The sequence below is a fragment of the Argentina silus genome (genome assembly GCF_951799395.1).
Source record: "Argentina silus genome assembly, chromosome: 3".
Lineage (NCBI taxonomy): Eukaryota > Metazoa > Chordata > Actinopteri > Argentiniformes > Argentinidae > Argentina > Argentina silus.
The window spans coordinates 7,668-15,000 of record NC_139657.1 but is presented as its reverse complement, the minus strand read 5'-3'; the positions used below and the strand labels follow the sequence as shown (position 1 = coordinate 15,000).

General features: G+C 47.7%; 1 protein-coding gene across 1 annotated transcript in view; it reads left to right on the top strand.

The window, feature by feature from the left end:
- ranbp10 (RAN binding protein 10) overlaps positions 1-1,920 on the top strand; it is a 21,278-nt gene extending 19,358 nt beyond the window's left edge. Inside the window, exon 15 of the mRNA XM_083667119.1 lies at positions 1,265-1,920. The gene's annotated coding sequence lies outside the window, so the exon portion shown is untranslated. The remainder of the gene's footprint in view (positions 1-1,264) is intronic.
- Positions 1,921-7,333: the final 5,413 nt, after the last annotated feature.

Sequence of the window (7,333 nt, the reverse complement as noted above, 5' to 3'; positions counted from 1 at the left end):
TGAGAAGGAGACAACTGTTGGTGCAATTATTAGAAAATGGAAGAAATACAAAATAACCATCAATCGCCCTCGGCCTGGAGCTCCATGCAAGATCTTGCCTCGTGGGGTAAAGATGATCATGAGAAGGGTGAGGGATCAGCCCAGAACTACACAGGAGGAGCTTGGTAATGATCTCAAGGCAGCTGGGACCACAGTCACCAAGAAAACCATTGGTAACACACTACACCATAACGGATTGAAATCCTGCAGTGCCCGCAAGGTCCCCCTGCTCAAGAAGGCACATGTACAGGCCCATCTGAAGTTTGCCATTGAACACCTAAATGATTCAGAGAAGGCTTGAGAGAAGGTGATGTGGTCAGATGAGACCAAAATTGAACTCTTTGGCATAAATTCGACTCTTCGTGTTTGGAGGGAGAGAAATGCTGAATGCTACAATCCCAAGAACACCATCCCCACCGTCAAACACGGAGGTGGAAACATTATGCTTTGGGGTTGTTTCTCTGCTAAGGGTACAGGACGACTTCACTGCATTGAGGGGCCAATGGACGGGGCCATGTACCATAAGATCTTGGACGAGAACCTCCTTCCCTCAGCCAGAGCACTGAGGATGGGTCTTCCAGCATGACAATGACCCAAAACATACAGCCAAGGCAACAAAGGAGTGGCTCAAGAAGAAGCACACTAAGGTCATGGAGTGGCCTAGCTGGTCTCCAGACCTTAATCCTTAGAAAATTTGTGGAGAGAGCTGAAGCTTCGAGTTGCCAAGCAAAAGCCTTGAAACCTTCAGGATTTGGAGAGGATCTGTAAAGAGGAGTGGACCAAAATCCCTCCTGAGATGTGTGCAAACCTGGTGACCAACTATAAGAAACGTCTGACTTCTGTGCTTGCCAGCAAGGGTTTCTCCACCAAGTACTAAGTCATGTTTTGCTTGGGGATCAAATACTTATTTCCTTTGACCAAATGCAAATGAATTTATAACTTTATATAATGTGTTTTTTCTGGACTTCTTTGTTGATATTCTGTCTCTATTTGTTAAAATAAAAGTACCGTAAAAATGATAGACCGCTCATTTCTTTGTAATCGGGCAAACTAACAAAATCAGCAGGGGATCAAATAATTATTTCCCCCACTGTACATTCAGATACATACATACATATATATATACACACACATATATTCAGATACACGCACGCACAGATAGAGAGAGAGAGACACTATAGGTGGATGGATGGATGAACATTAACCGTTTCTCTCCTCTCTGCAGAGGTGGTGTTGAGGAGCGCTAAGGGGAGGAGTTTCCAGCAGGTTGCTACGGTCACGGGAGAAGAGCATGTGTGTGATTGGTTGGTGTGTCTCTGACTGACGGAGGAGGGGAAGGCTTCCTTTTAATTTAGTATCAAATACAAAAGAAATGTGTGACACTATTTAAAGATAATTAATTCTGATTCTGTTTTATCTAGTGTTTGTTGTGTTTTCTCATCTTGGAAAAAACTAAACAAATTCCGTTATTTTTGTGTCGATGGGTGATGTCACCTCCATCCTCAGTGTTCTAAACACCTTCATCATCATCATATCATAGTCATCCTCAGTGACATGCTGCCTCTTCAACACCTTCATTGCTCAGATATTCCCAGATATTCCAGAGATAGTGGGCATTGTTGTCTTGGTGTGGAGGGATGTAGTGGGAGATGGTAGGCTGGTATTCCAGGGATGTGGTAGGCTGGTATTCCTGGGAGATGGTAGGCTGGTATTCCTGGGAGATGGTAGGCTGGTATTCCTGAGAGATGGTAGGCTGGTATTCCAGGGATGTGGTAGGCTGGTATTCCTGGGAGATGGTAGGCTGGTATTCCTGGGAGATGGTAGGCTGGTATTCCTGAGAGATGGTAGGCTGGTATTCCAGGGATGTGGTAGGCTGGTATTCCTGGGAGGTGGAGGAGGAGGATGAGGAGGATAAGGAGGATGAGGAGGAGGAGGGGGAGGTAGAGGAGGATGAGGAGGGGGGAGGGGGAGGTGTGAATGACCACTCTGTGTGTTGTTTAGACTGTTACTCCCCATCAATGTTACACTGTTCACACAAACATTACCATACCATAATCGCTGTGTTGTCATGGAGACCCAACCTTCATGGCTGTAAACATGTTTGTCTGTGTTCTGGGCTTCCTGTGACTGTCTACCCTGGTTAGAGGATGGGAGGGGCAAGAGCGAGAACCCTAGAACCTGGAAGTCTAGAACCTCTCTGGAAGTCCAGAACCTCTCTAGAAGTCTAGAACCTCTCTGGAAATCTAGAACCTCTCTGGAAGTCTAGAACCTCTAGGTTTCTTTCAAACAAGGTCAATGGCTTTTTGGAGTTCATCACAGTATATTTACCCAAAATGTATATTTCCATTTTGAGATAATTCATTATACAGTAGAACTTAATTGACGTGTGTGTGTGTGTGTGTGTGTGTGTGTGTGTGTGTGTGTGTGTGTGTGTGTGTGTGTGTGTGTGTGTGTGTGTGTGTGTGTGTGTGTGTGTGTGTGTGTGTGTGTGTGTGTGTGTGTGTGTGTGTGTGTGTGTGTGTGTGTGTGTGTCAGGAAATGTCTATTTTCTCCTATTAGACACCTAATGCTCCTGAAAGCAACAGCCTCCCAGCTAGACACACCCACACCTGTAGACTACACCTCCCAGACACACCCACACCTGGAGACTACACCTCCCAGACACACCCACACCTGTAGACTACACCTCCCAGACACACCCACACCTGTAGACTACACCTCCCAGACACACCCACACCTGTAGACTACACCTCCCAGACACACCCACACCTGTAGACTACACCTCCCAGACACACCCACACCTGTAGACTACACCTCCCAGACTCCCCATACACCTGTAGACTACACCTCCCAGACTCCCCTACACCTCTAGACTACACCTCCCAGACTCCCCTACACCTCTAGACTACACCTCCCAGACTCCCCTACACCTCTAGACTACACCTCCCAGACTCCCCTACACCTCCAGACTACACCTCCCAGTTCTCCTTGCTGTTTAAGTGGGCCTCAGGCATGTCTGTGCTGCAGGGGGAGGGGCCAGGGGATGCGATGAGGACTCAGGGTTTCTCAACTGTTAAACATGTTCCTCCCGTCCTCAGAACCTGCATCTTCTCCTCCTGCATTCTGAGAAGGAAGCGGAGGAGGTGGAGGAGGGAGGGAGGAGAGGATGGAAGGAATCAGGTTTCTAACAATTGAGAAAGGGCCATAGAGTTCTCTCTCTAAGGGGAGCGCTCCCTCTCCTGTTTCTAACTCTGTGGTTGAGGGTGACAGGCAACAAGCTGTGCACAAAGGACTTCTGTTTCTGATTTTAATTTCATCTTGAGTTTTGAGTTTAGCAATTGTGAAATGAGTTACCCTCTACTTAGCATGAAACTTTTAAAACCTTTAAAACCATATAAAAAAAGAAAAAAATATAATTAAAAAAACATACATATGTACTGGAAACATGATAAAGAAATATTGTATTCTGTTTAATTTTGACAGAATTATTTTTATTAAAATACACATCCATAAGCATACTTTTGCCCTCTTGTCGTTATTTTGTGCTTCTGAATGATTGGGGTTGAGGAGGGAGGGGTGGAGTAGAGGAGGAGTCAGAGTTTGGGGGGGGGGTAGAGGAGGAGTCAGAGTTGGGGGGGGGGTAGAGAGAAGGAGAGGTGGTGAAGGAGCAGGGGGATGAGGGAGGGAGGGAGAGAAGGGGGGATGAGAGGGAGGAGGCTGGAGTACAAGTCTCTGACACTGTGACATGAAGCTGCAGGAGGAGAGGAGAGACACCGGATTGGACAGCAAGATCGCCATGGCGACTGACTCCTCCTGGGCCACGCCTGAAAGCTCATTAAATGCTGCTGTGCGCTGGAACCTCATCAAGGAAGGGTGGCAATCAATCTCAAATGAAACGTTTGAACTGTTAAAATCTTTTATTTAGCCCTGTGGGTTCGATGGTTCGTAATAAATGTATCCATCTCCTTTCATTTGCTCTCCGCTGCTCAACGGTCCATAAACTGTTTGATTGCAGTCCCGATATGCTGAGGTGAGTGATGGAGTGCTCTTGGAAGTGTGTGACTATGTGTGTTTGTAGTTGACCTTTTTTAATGTTGTACAGGTGCTGTTTCAATCGTGTTTCTATGGTGTGTGCTGTTTCCCCTAAGTAGTGTTTGTGACAAAGTGTGCATGTGATAATATAAATGACGTTGGTGGATGTTAAAGTGAATGAGTCTAAAATAGGGGATGAGGTGCGACTGTGGGGATTACTGATGTATTTTCTCTGTCTAAAGTGAGTGGTATGAGGGTGAAGGGGTTGTGTCAATGTCCTGCTGAATCTTGAGTGAACCAAAATGTCTAGTAGATTTTTATTTTTACGGTAGGCTGAAATGATCTTGTATGATTGTAGAGGTGCAAAGGTTTGTTGGCTGGTGACAAAGTTGTGTTTGAGGGTCTGATGTAAGATTTTTGTTCTATGTGAAAATGTGGTTACTAAGGGAATCAAGATGCTAGGTTGGGTCGGGGGAACCAAAGGGGGGGAAAGAGAGTGGGGAATAGGAGTAGGGTTAAGGTTAGGGGGGGAAAGAGAGTGGGGAATAGAAGTAGAGTTAAGGTTAGAGGGAGGAAGAGAGTGGGGAATAGAAGTGTAGGCTGGGTTGAGGCCAGTGTTAAGATTAGGATCAGGGCATGGGTTGGGGTAGGGGTTAGGGTTAGGGTTGTGGTTAGGGTTGGGGTTAGAGTTGGGGTTAGGGTCAGGGTTATTGTTAGGGTTAAGGTTAGGGTTAAGGATAGGGTTAAGGTAAGGGTTGGGGTTAGGATCAGAAGGGTTAGGATTAGAATCAGGGCCTAGGTTGGGGTTGGGGTTAAGGTTAGGGTTAGAGTTGGGAGAAGGCCATCGCCTATGGCCGAGCCAGATACAAGAACAGGCTGACTGGCACCTCCATTGTCGCCTTGACATCGCTCGTGGGGGGGGGGGCTGGGCCCCCTATACGGGAGCCGGGGTCAGTTATGGATTTGAGGGAGTGGCCTCCACTTCCGACCCCTTCGGGCCCTGGCCCTGGCCCTCCCTTTTGGACTGGGGGTCCGGGATTGCTCACCGGGCCATTCTGCCCTACTCCTGGGCCTGACCCCAACCCTAACCGTAACCCCAACCCTAACCTTAACTCTAACCCTAACCTTAACCCTAACCCTGGCCCCAACCCTAACCTTAACCCTAACCCTAACCCCAACCCTAACCTTAACCCCAGCCCTAACCTTAACCCTAACCTTAACCCTAATCCTAACCCTAACCCTAACCCTAACCTTAACCCTAACCCATGGAAGAAGGGTCAACATGTTTGGAACCATGTTTACCCTAATCCTAACCCTAACCTTAACCCTAACCTTAACCTTAACCCTAACCTCAACCCTAACCCTTACCCTGGCCTTGGCCCCGACCCTAACCCTGATCCGAAACCGAACCCCGGACCTAGCCCTGACCTACGCCCTAACCCTGGCCTTCGCCTTCTGCCGAGCTCCCACCCCCTCCTTACCCCCAACACTGCCACTTGCCCTGTTTCCATTATGGGAGTGGAAACATTTGAGGGGCCTAACACCCGGGGGAGAGTCCAGACTCTCACAGCAGAGATCCATCATGCTCAAAGCCCCTTACCATCGGAGGAGGGTCTGGACTTTCATCCTAATTTCCATCTGGATCTGCCTGATTCGAGCCTTGAGGAGGAATCTTCCCCTCGGGGAGCAAATGGACAGCCCCTTGTGGTGGGGGCCAAATTTAGATCCAATGTGGCAGTGGCCATCTCTGAGTCCATTGGCTCCAGCTCCCAACCTGAGTCAGGAATGGGTCACCGTCCTGTAGATACAGGAGTGACCCAGAGAGGAGATGGACCGGGTGGGCTCGGTGCATCTGAGGACGCTATGCAGCCCTCCCCACGGGGGCCCACCAGACACCCGAACCACTCCAATGATGAGGGGAAGAGGGAGTGGTCATTGACGGTGGAGAGGCCTGTGCTGGTGATAGGGGACTCCAATTTAGCCAACCTTCCCCAGTGTAACAGCCCACTGGTGCAGGTTGACAGTTTCCCGGGGGCCCGCATTTTCCACCTGACGGGAATCCTCGGGAGGCTGTCCCCCTGTGTAGAGACGCAGAAGGTGATCCTTTCGGTGGGCCTGAACAACTGTTTGAAGCTAAACAGTATAGATACCATTGCCAAACAATTTGGTATTCTAGTAACAAAGGCCAAGAAAATATTTCCCTATGCAGAAATATTTATTCCACTGATTCAGATCTCAGAGCGACAAGACCATGACGTTCAGGTGTTGGCACGTGGGGTCAATTTGTTCATCGGGGAGAGGTATAGGGTGTTGAAGGGCGTGAAGGACAGTGATTTTAAAGTGCAAAGGGACAGAGTACACTGGACAAACATAACAGCTTCTTTGATTTTTGATGGTTGGATGGAGCAATTAAACTAACCAGGGGGGTACCGAGAATTCTCACCCCCACGGGATCCAATATTTTAAACTTGTCAATTTTATATAATTTATCGAAGGCAGAGGAGACCCTCTTGGAAAGAGGCCTCCTGTTCATACCTACTCCATTGGAGACTAATAGGCAGGGTCTTAGGAGAGACCTACACCAGTATCACAGGAGGTTGAAGCTGCTGGACCACTTTGGCTTCGAGTCTGGCGGCCCCCGAGAGCCCTTCACTTTACCCTCCGGCTGGGAACCTGGGGAGGATTTAACATCAGACCCCATTAGGGACCTAGTCGGGGGGGATGTGGGGGGCTTCGGGAGACTGTCTTTCCGGGTGCGTCCGGTCAGCAACCTTTCTAAGGAGGAGAGAAAAGCCCTAGAAAAATTAAAAACTAATAGAGATATAATAATTAAACCGGCAGACAAGGGGTCAAAGATTGTTATCTTAGATAAAACATCATATCTAATAGAGGCAAACAGACAACTTGAAAATAAAAAACATTACTTACCTTTGAAGGAGTCCATTCAGATGGAAACGCAGGTCCAAATCCGGGGAATCCTGGACGATCTGTGTAAAAAAGAAAAAATAACAAAAAAACAGAAGGTTTACCTATATGGGGAGGATCCTCCACGTCCAAGAAAACTTTATTTATTACCAAAAAGTCATAAAGATCCAGTGACGTGGACAATCCCTAATAAAGTGCCCCCAGGAAGACCTATTGTGTCTGACTGTGGGAGCGAATCATGTAGGATTGCTGAATATATTGACTCTTTTCTTAATCCCTTGTCTCAAATTCATGATAGTTATATCAAAGATACATATGCCTTTGTTGACAAGCTTAA